The sequence below is a fragment of the Eptatretus burgeri genome, chromosome 1, assembly GCF_056783735.1.
Source record: "Eptatretus burgeri isolate ZD-2024b chromosome 1, Ebu_testis_v1, whole genome shotgun sequence".
Taxonomy (NCBI): domain Eukaryota; kingdom Metazoa; phylum Chordata; class Myxini; order Myxiniformes; family Myxinidae; genus Eptatretus; species Eptatretus burgeri.
In genome coordinates, this window is record NC_140961.1 from 47,887,092 (window position 1) to 47,901,654 (window position 14,563).

A 14,563-nucleotide genomic window follows, 5' to 3' on the forward strand; every position below is an offset into this window, starting at 1 on the left:
GCTGAAAAGGAAAGCATCTTCTCACAAGTTCACAAAAACAAGATTGATTGCCGAGGGCACTTGTAAAATGAGGTCCCCGGCTCTCTTCACATGCAAAGCCAACTCCTTTTGTAAAACCCCGGGTCATAAGTTTCATCCTTGAAGCGATCTCATCAGAAAGGTCAATAAAGCCTGTAGTAAATGCAATGCTGAGCAGAGTCACATGAAGTGACTCGTCCGTCAGGTCCTGGCCATATCAGTTTGATCGATCTCTGCTCATTTTGTGCTTCATGATCGTTGAGATGAGTCGATACTTGGACTGTAACGGTAAGTATACATTCGAGATGAGTTCTGAACAGCTACAAGACAAACTCATCAATAAACGACTATCTGGGTATTCTGGTGTATTTTGTGTTTTTCTGGTGTAAAAATAAATAAATAAATCAATAAAACCCTGCTTCCGATTCCTGCCAACCTGTTTTTCTTCACCTCCAACTTGCCATGTATGCAAAGACTAATGAAATAACTGATCCTTGGGTCACCTATGCATCCATGTATGCTCTCCCCTGGGGTAAGTTTTCCAAAAGCATAGCTATATATATATATATATATATATATATATATATATATATATATATATATATATATATATATATATATATATATATATATATATATCTTTCATCACCATCAAGAATATTGATCACTAATATGTTGGGATTTGGATGTTGTTTTAAATATCTTTGTTGAACAGAGATATAATGGTAAGGTTTTCTTCATGTTCTTGTTTTTGGGCTCCTCCTGAGCCATATATTATTTTTTATTGATTTATTGACATGCATCAAAGTTGTTTATGTTGCTTACATCCTTTAATTCAGTAATTTAAATATTTAATCGTTTATGCGTTTTATCAACTTTTCATTCGAGAAGATTGAGTTTGTATTTTTCACATTGGTTATGTTTTCAAGTTACATACCAGATTTGTGATTTTCTCCATTCTTTTGTTTGGTTTTTACTTGACTCCCTTATCAAAAGACATTGATAGAGAGTTATCTATATATTAAAGTTGTGGCAGTTTTCTGTCTTTCCGTCTGTCAGTATGTCACGCTACGTAATTACGTCTGGCATGTCATCATGGCATTGAAAGGCTGACTCCAACATTCGCCATTTATATTTCCATGCAGTTTAGGCTGAACACATCGTCGAACCTGTCATATTCAAAATCGCCATTTCCTACCTTTGCGTTTTCCGCTCAGTGTAAACAAAGCGATTGTTAAAATGATCATCAAATATCGAAAGGATAGGTGTCACTGGCATTCCAGCAACACGGTAAACGTTAGTCTTCGGCTTCATTCCTTAGGCCTCGCCTTCAGGCCACTTCCAGTTATTAATTTTTTTCTGGAGCGATCGATGCAACGTTCCGGACTTCCTGCCTGGGTTTTTTTTCCTTTTTACTCCTGGGAGAGTTGAAGGCTTTTACTATGGGAGTAATGGATTAGCCAAGGTTTCTTAATACAGTAATATCGTTTTTGTAATAATAGTAATAATACCGTAATGTTAATCATAAAACAAGTTTTAAAAAACAAAAGACATAAAATGCCAGCATCTGTTGTTTTTGTAATTTTTCTGTATGGAATTAAAGGGCTAACCCATATTTATGTACAACGAAAATGGCCACCAGTCTACCAGTCGGCCAACTTTGATCATATCTCAAAATAAAGTTCGGTGCAAGTGTATGCCATCATGCACTATGCTTGTGCCAAGTTTGAAAGAAATTGTGCCATGTATATTGGAGAAATGGTTGAGGACACATTTAAGTAACAAAATAGCTGGCGGACAGCCATCTTGGATCTGGTCTCGGAAAAAAAAAAAGACGTGCATATGTAAGCCATCATTCATTATGTGTGTGCAAAGTTTGAGCAACATCCGTAAATGCTTGTCTGAGAAATGGTTGAGGACGTGTTCAACATCAGGGTTTTTTTTTTTACACTAAAATGGTTGTCAGTCCGCCATATTGGATCTGATCTCGAAAAAAAAATGGCACGCATATGTAAGCCATCATTCATTATCTGTGTGCGAAGTTTGAACAAGGTCAGTAAATTCATGACTGAGAAATGGTTGACGTGTTCAATAACAGGTTGTTTATTTTTTTACAACTAAAATGGCCACCAGTCAGCCATCTTTGATCGCATCGCGAAACAAAATAAAATAATGTGCATTTGTGGAATCATCATGTGTTGCCTTTGTGCCAGGTATGAATAAAATTGGTCCATACATGTCAGATATGGTTGTGGACGTACGCACGAACACGAAAATTTAGACCAAATCCATAAGCTCCTATTTCAGACGAAGTCCAATGGGGGCTAATAAATATAGTAACGATAATTGTAACAATGCAATCCCTTTGTCGCGACTGCAAGGTTACTGGATTAAAGCGGTGTATTATTAATGACTCGATGAGAAACGGTGTCAAATTCTTCCGGTGGTTTGATGAGGGAGGCGACCAAACATCGTCAACGCCCACATGAAAAGCTCTCCATTGTGGCGACATTACACGACGCTATAACGTTACGATCAAATATGTACTTGCTCAATCGACTTGATGGTGTAGATGATGGAAGTCGAAAACGACTCAATCATTATGCTGATTGGTTGTTGCAACTGGATGAGGGGGCACCTGCCTTCTGTGGAGGGTAATCTCTACGATGATGCAATTGCATTACCACCTGCTCTTAGTAGTTTGTGTGAACTCGAAAAATGACGTCATTATCCATGTCTATGCCGGACTTGAAGAACCATCCTATCATACAAGTTCTGAGTGGTTGGTTTCAGGTGCTATTTTCACCATAACAAATAACATGGTTGATCTTCTTAGCAGTAAGATCATTGACCACCTGCCGGATGACACTTTCATTGTCAAAAATGTCAAGTGTCAAGTCATTGCACACCGCTCCTTCCCAATTCCATATTCAGGCGACACATGACGTCATCGCCAGGCGCCGAAGGAAGGGAGTACTCAGTTTTTACTTCGTTTGTTTTCTTTCTTGTTACCCTCGCTGGAGGAGAGGGTATTACATTTGGGTCCGTTTGTTAGATGGCGAAAAAATTTTTGGCCAAGCATGTTGGTCTGTAGCGTTTGTATATCTGTTGGATTCGCTATATAAGCTAGATATCCCTTATTGTCGGGTTTTCCGTGTGTGTGTGTGTGTGTGTGTGTGTGTGTGTGTGTGTGTGTGTGTGTGTGTGTGTGTGCGTGCGTGCGTGCGTGCATGCGTGCGTGTGTGTGTGTGTGTGTGTGTGTCTGCAACGCGAGGCTCCACAGCACGAACCAGCGAACCGATTTCGATGAAACTTTGCCAACAGGTGCCATATGGTCTGTGAAGGTGCGCGTTTGAATTTCGTTGCCTTGCAGCGGTCGAAAAACCGCATACAGTATTTTCAATACTTGTCCTTCAGTTTTGAATGTAGAGAAACGAGACTTCGGAATTAAACACTTCGAGATATTTAGAAAATTTTACTCGAGCCGATTTTTGATTGAGGTTTTATTTTTCAAATGGTAGTCCTTCAAAAATCGGGTGTCTATTTACCATCATTTGAGGTGTGTATACAGTGTTTGTAAGGAACTACACCATCGTTCCACCTTCGATCTCTCCTCGATCCAAACGTTATTGACTAAAGTGAAAGGATCCAAAATAAATGGAATCACCGGCATTTCTGTCTTTGTGGATTTCTAATAATACGTTTATTTATTTACCGAAAATGATTCCACGACCCACACTCCACGTTCAATTATTTATTTATTTACCGAAAACAATTCCACGATCCACACACCTTCAATTATTTATTTATTTACCGAAAACTATTCCGCACCCACACACCACCTCCAATTATTTATTTATTTACCGAAAATGGATTCTATGACCCACACTCCACCTCCAATTATTTATTTATTTTCCGTAAAATATTCCACGATCCACACACCACCTCCATTTATTAATTTATTTACCAAAAACGATTCCACGATCCATACACCACCTTCAATTACTTATTTATTTAATTACCGAAAACGATACCACGACCCTCACACCAACTCCAATTATTTATTTATTTACCGAAAACGATTCCGCGATCCACACAGCACCTCCAATTATTTATTATTTAAAGTGGGAGTGGCGTAGGAAAGTGGGCGTGGCTTATGAAAAATATTGTGTGGCTCAGGAGGTGTGGTCAAACAAGAGCAATGAGAGAAGTTTATTGGGTTTTCCGTGTGTGTGTGTGTGTGTGTGTGTGTGTGTGTGTGTGTGTGTGTGTGTGTGTGTGTGTGTGTGTGTGTGTGTGTGTGTGTGTGTGTGTGTGTGTGTGTGTGTGTGTGTGTGTGTGCGCAACGTGAGGCTCCACAGCACAAACCAGCAAACCGATTATTTTTCAAATGGTAGTCCTTCAAAAATAGGGTGTCTATTTACCATCATTTTTTATGAGGAGTGCCAGTTGGCAAAATACGCAATAGGAAAAATCTTGCCAGGTAGAGGAACAATTGTATGTGAACCAATACATCTTGGCAATGAATCTTCATTGGCGGATCGGTGGATCGGTCAGAATGAAAAGCATCGTATCCAGCGCTTAGATCCTAGCGAATCCCTCGTCGCCTACCGGCTTGTTTGTCTGTTTGTTTGTCACACGATTTTTGGCCACAGTTTTCAAGCAACTGCTCTGAAGTTTTTTGTTTGTGTATGTGACCGGATAAGGCCAGCAACGCTTTGCTTTGTTGAAGATCCGAATCTGGATCCAGATCTGAGAATTTAAGTGATTCTTCATCATTGAGAGATAGGGCCAAAAATGATATGCAGCACAATATCTCAAAATCCATCCATCCATCCATTTGGACCATACTCTGTGCAGAGCTTTGGTGCTGCCGAAGCAGACTCCTTGGCAATTGGACACAATCCTGGATGGGTCGCTACTCCGACACAGGATACCAGCATGCTGGCACTCGTTTTGTCGACCTCGAAAGGATGACAGGTAGAGTCAACCCCACCTGGTATTAATTCAACAACAGAGTGGGGTTTCAACTCAGGATCATAGGATCCCGATGTCAGGTAAGGTATGGGAGCATGCGACAGAGCAGCGCATCGCTGCGTCCACTTTCCGCCGGCACTCCAGGAGCCTCTGACTGGCCATTCCCCAGGCAGACACCTGGCCAATCCCCACCTCCTTGAGATGCTGATCAACTTGCTGCAACCACGAGGCACGTAGTCGACCCACTCCCTCGCTGAGAGAATCTGGTGAGCAGGATCAGCGTCAGGAAAACGAGCCACATGTCCATACAGCCGCAGCTGACGCTCATGGACTATGCAGGTAAGAAATCTCATTTGAATGTCTCTCAGCAACTGCTCGTTGGACCCAAAGTCTGACCAGCGATAGCCAAGGATTCTCCTAAGAGACCTGGTACCAAAGGAATTAAGTCTCCATCTCAGATCCCCAGTCAGAGTCCAAGTCTTACATCCATAGAGAAAGACTGGAAGCACCAAGGACCTGAAGACTCGGACTTTCGTCCTCCCGCACAGGTATCCGCAGCACCACACCCCATGATCCAGTGAATCCATGACTCCCCAGGCCTGACCCAGACATCTGTTGAGCTCTGGCTCACAACCAGCAGATACATGAATATCACTGCCAAGGTAAGTAAATCTCTCAATGACCTCAACATCCTCACCACAAACAGGCACAGACAGTACAGCAGCATCCAAGAATTCATTGAAAGCCTGGATCTTAGTTTTTACCCAGGAAACCCGTAATCCCAGCGGCTCTGACTCCTCATTCAGCACGTCGAGGGCCCCTCAAAGGATATGTAAAGTCTCCGCAAAGATCACTGCATCATCTGCGAAATCAAGGTCAGAGATCTTGACATTCCCAAACGATGCACTGCAGCTTAATCTCTCTGTCATCCTCCCCAGAATCCAGTCCATACAAGTGCTGAATAGAGTGGGGGCCAGTACACACCCCTGACAAACTCCAGTAATAACTGGAAACAAGTCAAAGATGGTACCACCACATCTCACAGCACTCTCAGTACCAGAGTATAGTTCAGACATCGGCGGATCAATCAGTTTTGGTGGCACCCCACGAAGACCAAGAATCCTCCAGAGGGCATCCCGATTCACTGAATCAAACGCTTTACAGAGATCAACATTGGCTGCAAGCAGCCCCTGCCGAAACTCTCGTCTGCGTTCAGTGAGGACCTGAAGAGCAAGGATACGGTCAATCGTTGACCTCTTTGGTGGAAATCTTCACTGCTCTGGAAGCTGGTGCTAAAGCAGATGGTGGCGAACCCTGTCAAGAATTATACGAGCAAAGACCTTGCCCGACACTGAGAGCAGCGCCACCCCTCGCTCGTTGTTGCAGTCAATGCGATCACTCTTCCCTTTCCACAGAGGGACAACAAGGCCCCTCTTGCAGTGTGTTTGATGCCTGTGTTCCAGGCAGAGCACAGAACTGCATGCGACGACATGAGTGCAGCATTTCTACCAGCCTTGAGAAGTTCAGCATGGATGCCACAGATCCCAGGAGCTTTACCCCCATATCAACCAGTTCACAGCAGCCTGTATTTCCACAAACGAATGTGGATCACAGTTGATTGGAGGGTCAGCAATATGGATTGCAACACCCCTGACATCCAACTTGACAGCTGGTGCATCAGCCTGGTACAAGCATTCAGAGTAACTGGCCCAGCGGGCCTTCACTTCGGACTCCTCTGTCAAGAGCCCACCACCCTCTGCTCTCACTGCAGTACACCGAGGGACGGACTTGGACGAATGCGATGCGCTAATTCCCCTGTAAGCAGGACGAGAATCACTTGACCACAGGTGATGCTCTACCGTTCTACCCCTCACAGATTCCTCGCACATAGGCCTCCTTGTCCACCCTTAGCACACGTACAGTTTTACGCCTCAGCTCCCTGAACAGCTCAGCTCTGCCATTCAGCCTGGCCCTGTGACTGGTCAATGGTATCCAGTGTCCCTTGAGAGATAAAATTCTTCTTTGCCCTATGGTGAGTTCCAAGACATCCACTGGCAACATCAAGGACGGTGGTCTTGAATTCACTCCATAACTCTTCAGGATCTCCCAAAGCACCCAGACCCCCCAAATCTCTACTCAGCCTGTTCACAAACTCCTCAGCTACCCTCTAATCCTTAAGCTTGCCAACATCCAGCCTAAGCTGGGATGGCACCATTCATCTGGATTTAAGGTACAACTTAAGAGTTGCTACAACTAACCGGTGGTCACTATTGAGGAAAGTGAGCACTCCGGTGGATCCTGCAGTTCTGGATCTTCCTCCAGCAACCATCAACGAGCACATGGTCATTCTCCTTTGCCACACCGCCCGTGTTGGGATACCAAGTCCAGCGATGAGCTTGTAGGTGCTGAAACCACGAACCAGCCACTCGAAGTCCATGACTTCTTGCAAAGTCAAGGAACTTAGTGCTATTCTGGTTCATAGTTCGTGACCCATGGGGACCAACACATGTCTCATAACCATCCCTATCAGTTCCAGTCGATGTATTGTAATCCCCCAAGACTAGAAGTGTATCTCGCCTGGGGCACTGATCAACCACAGAATCGAGCATGGCAGAGAATGCGTCCTTCACGGTGAGATCACTCGCCTCAGTCGGAGCATAAACAGAGACCAGGGAAATGACACCCAAAGAGTGACGAATCCTTAGTCTCATCATACGCTTGTTGACCGGTGATACCTCAATTATCATTGGAGGCAGCTTGTTGGACACAGCTACAGCAACTCCTTGGGCATGGTTACCGTCAGAGTGATCAGACCAATAGTAGGTGTCACCACACGCCATGATCTCGCCGCAATCCGGTCTCCGAACCTCAGAGAGTGCTGCAATACCAATGTCCAAACGCTTGAGGTCAGATGATAAGAGACGGGTGATCGTCCTCTCTTTGGGATAGGATATTCCAGGCACCCACCCAAAGGGACTGCCTCAGGTTAAACCAAGCAGACCACCATCTGTTGGAAGACACCTCAGCACCACCCAGACACACTCTCCTGCAATCTGACCCGAGAATATTACCCCGTGGTTTCCCTCCTATCATCAAAGATTGGGGGCCCCGAAGGCTTTGCCCCAATCCCATCGTCTGGTGAGCTGCCCTGCGAAGGGAAGCTGAACAGGAGGTACTCCCATGGATTGGATTTTCAGATTTTTTTATGCTTCTGGAATGTTTTGCGGAATGAAGGGTTTTACGGTGGCTGCAGTGCAAATCCTGCCACCAACCTCCTAATAAGAAGTAACTTACTGCAGGATGTCGTCCGCAGACACAGTTGGGCACTAGATATGGCTGGCCGTTGGCTCACAAGGAGCTCTGAGTTGGGCACTACATATGGCTGGCCGTTGACTCACAAGGAGCTCCTCCACCCTTTGATGGGTTATGTTTTTAATCCTGCTGGGTGTCCATATCCAAACACCCTCCTCACCAGGAAACCTGGTGGGGGAGACGGTTTAGTCACCGCCAACCCAACCATGGAACAGGTTAGTACAAGTTTACATGATAAGTGTAGCAAGTCACAGATCTGATCTGGCCTGACCTGACAATAATGCCAAGCCCACCACCCTAACCATTAAGCCAAACACCAGGCATATCTCAAAATGTTATGGATGGATTCACACGAAACTTGGTGGACAGGTTGGGAGTGCCACTAGGAAGAATTGATTCAATTTTGGTGAAGATCCCCATCCAGACCTGGATAGGAGAGTTATTTAATTTTAACTGATTCTTCGAGATGGGGCTAAAATCGATATTGCATGATATCTCATAAAGTTGTGGACAGATTCAGATTCAGCTTGGTGGACAGGTTGGGTGTGTGGCATGGACTAATTCATTCGATTTTGGTGAAGATCTGAATCCGAATTCGAGAATTTTTAAAGCGATTCTTCACCATCGAGAAAAAGGGCCAAAAACAATAAGTAGCGCAATATCTCAGGTTATTGATGGATTCATACGAAAATTGGTGGACAGGTTGGGAGTGCCACCAGGAAGAACTGGTTCAATTTTGGTGAAGATCCCATTCCAGATCTGGATCGGAGAGTTATTTAATTTTTAACTGATTCTTCGAGATGGGGCTAAAATCGATATTGCACGATATCTCAAAAAGTTGTGGACAGATTCAGATGAAGCTTGGTGAACAGGTTGGGAGTACCACCTGGAAGAATTGGTTCAATTTTGGTGAAGATCTAAATACATAGATTTTTTTAACACGATTCTTCACCATTGAGAGATGGGTCCAGAAACTATGAAGAACATGATATCTCTAAAAGTTGTAGACGATTTGTGACAAAACGAGGTGGAAGAGTTGGTTAGTTGACAGAACAAGCTGATTCGATTTTGGTTAAGGTCTGGATTCAGATATGATCGATCAGTGGGATACAAAATTTAAACTGTTTACCCTGGTGGAGGTATGTGCTCCACCAAATGCCGTTCCATTTCGCCAAGTGTCGCTCCGATCGATTTTCGTTTGTTTGTTTGTCCACACAGAACTTTCATGTTTTTCTCCGCAACCACATGTTGGATTGAGACAAAATTTTCACCATAGGTGCGACTACTCATGTAGAATATTTCAATGATAACTAAGACATACATCATAGGTCACGTGGTGTGGCAGCCATGTTGGAAAAATGGAAAGACTGGACCTCTGCATCTCTGAAACTGCACCAAAGAAAAAATAGAAACTTGGCACAGGGCACGTACTCATGGGGAATAAGTGTAATTTATGACGTCACAGGTGCCTTCATTATGACATCATAATTGCATATGCAGAATGCTACATCTGATCAGTGTAAAAAATTTTGAGGGTCATTGAGGGATAAAATGGTCCACAGAAAAAAATTGGTCACATGATTTGGTAGCCACATTGTATTTTTTTTTAAACCTTCAAAAATCTTCATCAAATTGGCTGAACAGATCCATGCGAAACTTTACACATATGAACGCCTATCCATAAGGAACAAAAGGTTCCCACATATGATGTCATTGGTCATATGGTTTGGCAGCCATATTGGATTGAAGAAAAATATTAAATAATGTTTTCTCTGGAACCGCATAATCAATTGAAGTGAAATTTCACAATTATGATATAGTAGTGATGGGGAATACATATTTTAAATTTCAACTTGATCAGACACATGGGCTGGCAGCCAGAATTTTTTTTATCTGTGTTCTTTTTAAATTAGGCTCACTTGGCTGTTCCTGTATGTGTTTGAGGGTAGAGGAGTAGCAACTGAAATGTGAATCCTATCCAGGTTTCTCGTGATGACTTCATCATTGCTTGTTCGGGCTTCTGATGACTCCAATGCAGGACTGTTCCTATTTGGTCATTCGTTTGATTCAAATTGAATTTATTTCAATCCCATTCTAAATTCCATTGAATAATAATAAAAAAACATCATGGGTCAGGGTCAGGTGTCCAATCAAAGTGAGGTTGCATCAAAGTGGTACGTCTTGGTACCCGATCATCACTGCCAGCAGTTATAAAGTGGCAGTTCTAATTATGTCTCTTTAATTACATAACACACTAGAGTACACAAATGCCACACAAAACAAGTCCTGGTGAGGGTCTGCAATCTGATTGCTCTTTTTTCTTTCTTTCTTGTTTGTCTGTCTGGGCAATATTTCAGTCATCCTTTGAACTCGGAAGCTGAAATTTGGGGACAAAAGTGAAGATATGCTTTTGCAAAAATGGTGTTTTTATCTTGCCAAAACGAAGTTTTTGCAAGATATGTTAGTCAGCTTGTATGTTTTTTTTTGTTTGTTTGTCTAATCACGAATAAAAAATTCTGCAGAGCACAGTTATCATTGGAAATTATTGTAACTTCGCATATCAGAGGCCTATAGAGGTCCCTTTCAGGGCATAAAATTTTGAAGGTCGAGGTCAAAGGTCAAGGTCACTTTGTCGCAAATCAGGGGAGTCGACGAAACCCTTATTTTTTGAGTAATTTTAATCTAATCGTCTCCAAACTTTATGGGAATTTAGTATATGGTCTGGCGCTCAGCTGATTAATTTTTGGTGGCGATTGGCCTTGACCTTCATGGTTAGCGCCTAAGGTCAAACATATTTGACCCCAAGGTCAAATTTTCAAGTTTTAGGAACCATATCGTGTAGTACCTCAAATTGAACACCTCGATGAGTGCTTTCTAGATATGTCAAGCTTGAGACATTATGACGTCATTTGGTGACGTTATGAGGCAAACGCATATTTTTCATGGTTACTCTGTAGAACGATTCTCATCGGAATCTCTCGTCGGCAGATATTCCTCAAGGAGTCTCTCCTGGTGGATAGCAGCTCTGTTCACCTCAGTGTGACCTTAAAGAAGTCACACGTGGTCACCTTTTGGCAAGATACAGGTCACCCTGCGGGTGACATTGGTTTATTTTATTTTTTGATTAATCAATTAATTGATTAATTACTTAATTATTATCGATTTATTAATTACTTATTTATTTTATTTCTCATCTGCACAATATTTCAGGCACCTTTTGAACTCGGAAGCTGATATTTGGACGTGACAGTGACCAAGTGATTTGGCTATAAAGGGGATTTTTGATTTATTGATAAATAAATGAATAATTAATTTTTCAATTAATTAATTTTCAGAAAGTCCCAGATTTGGATGAAACAGTGGTGGTTAAGGTGTGCTATTCAGCAATCTATTGAGAAATTAATTATTTTACGATTATTATTTATTTATTTTAATTACCAAATTAATCCATCGATTCTTGTACACTGCTCTCTCCCAATTCCATCTCCATGTGCTGCAAGGCAGCATCGCCCGGTGCCGAAGGCACCCCAGTGGATTTGTTATTTATTTGGCGTGGGGGCGGTGTACTTTGTTCTGCTACTTGGTTGCTTTTATTTCAATGTTTGATCTCTTGGAACATAAAACAAAATCATAGCAGTATTTTTGGCTACAAGTGAGAGAATGACTAAAATTAAAGCTGGGTTGTTAGCAGTAAACATAAACTTCCAGAAGCATGCGAGGCAGCGTGCTTTGTCGCCCATACACTACCCAAATAAAAGGGAGGGTGTTCTGTATAACTCTGTTCTGCAGGTCCCTTCAAGTTTTATTTAAAACCTCCTTTCGAACACCGCCGATGACAGTTTCCGGTCAGGTCGGCCTGTGCGATAACGATCAACACAAGCTAGGGTTAGAGTTTGCGATGGTGTGGAGAACTTTTTGTTTATTTAAAACTTGCAAAGGTACCCGGTGTTGCCAGGCAATGCCGGCTCACTCCTTCCATCCTTTCCCCTCCCTCCTCCCACCCTACCCCTCCAGACTCCAAGAGTCCCTTTATAGAGAGAGTAGCGACAACTAACGATTGACGCCATTTTGAGTCCATTCAGTGCGGTGCGCGTGCGGAGCCGCCGAACGGCACAAGTGCATTGAACCGTGTATTCCATTATGTTCCCATGTATGAGAGATGGGAATGGTCTTTTCCATGTTGATAATGAACAAATTATGTGAAGATGACAAAATAGAATATTTATGACAACTAAGAGCCAGATGATAAAGAAGAAATTCACAGAGCTGGTTGTGATTTAACAGTCACAGACATTTAGAACCATGACAAAGAAGGAATGAACTAGACAAGTGCATGTGCTGCTTATTTCAGCCTCATTTTAATTTCAGGGAGGTGAGAGCGAGACTCGAACTCTTACCTCCCTGTTTATGCGTGAACATGTACAATACAATGTTAAGAGTTATCTTTGTATTTCTGCAGTTGTTTGACCTTGTTTATCGTGTGTGGGTATATATTTGTGTTTGTTTAATTTTCATATTTAAATTATTAATCTCAACTTTGCTGCATGTTGCTGATCATATATTCATCCCACCAAAAATAGATTAGCCCACCCCACCCGGTCTCGCTCTCGCTCTCACACTACATATTTACAATCACACACACACACACACACACACACACACACACACACACACACACACACACACACACACACACACACACACACACACACACACACACACACAGACTACATATTTACAATCACACACACACAGACTGCATATTTACAATCACACACACACACACACAGACTACATATTTACAATCACACACACACACACACACACACACACACACACACTACATATTTACAATCACACACACACACACACACACACACACTACATATTTACAATCACACACACACACACACACACTACATATTTACAATCACACACACACACACACACACACACACACTACATATTTACAATCACACACACACACACACACACACACACTACACATTTACACACACACACACACTACATATTTACAATCACACACACACACACACTACATATTTACAATCACACACACACACACACACACACACACACACACACACACACACACACACACACACACACACACACACACACACAGACTACATATTTACAATCACACACACACACACACACACACACACACACACTACATATTTACAATCACACACACACACTACATATTTACAATCACACACACACACACAGACTACATATTTACAATCACACACACACACACACACACACACACACACACTACATATTTACAATCGCACACACACACACACAGACTACACATTTACAATCACACACACACACACACAGACTACACATTTACAATCACACACACACACACAGACACTACATATTTACAATCACACACACACTACATATTTACAATCACACACACACACAACATATTTACAATCACACGCACACACACAACATATTTACAATCACACACACACACAACATATTTACAATCACACACACACACAACATATTTACAATCACACACACACACACACACACACACACACTACATATTTACAATCACACACACACACACACACACACACACACACACACACACACACACACACACACACACACACAAATTATAAATTGAAAGTCACACACAAACACAAGTTAATGTCCTCACACATTCAAATCAACAGAGACAAATACATACATTCAATGCATGCCCCCCCTATTTCTCAGTTGTGGCACACAAATATACGCATATGGGACCATGACCACCATCACACTGACCTGGCAGAGAACTGACGAAGAAGTTGCTTTCCCTCCAACACGACTGACTATTCTCCCAGATTTTCCGTCTTTTAGCATCTGATGGGAATCTATGCATCTTGAATCCCTTCTCCATTCTTTCTTTTTCCCAAAGGCGCAATAACCTGTCATTTTGTGGTAAAATCGATGTAAAACACGAATGAGAACGCTGCGTACAGCGGGAAGGTTAAAGCGCTGACCGATATCAGTCCGATCCTGTCCGCGATGGACTCAAAATGGCTCCACGCAATCACGTGACTAGATTTTTCCACACCCTCAATGTCGCTACTCTCTCTATAAAGGGACTCTACAGACTCCAAACAATCAAATTATTTTACACCACGTAGAAGAATGGAAGTATTCAATTACAGTCAACGACGTCATACGCGGCGACACATTTTATAAAATTACTTCACACTTT

General features: G+C 42.5%; 1 long non-coding RNA gene across 2 annotated transcripts in view; it reads right to left on the reverse strand.

Annotated features, from left to right (window-relative positions):
- Positions 1-14,563, reverse strand: part of LOC147034424 (uncharacterized) — a 38,469-nt gene that overhangs the window by 23,672 nt on the left and 234 nt on the right. The window lies entirely within an intron of this gene.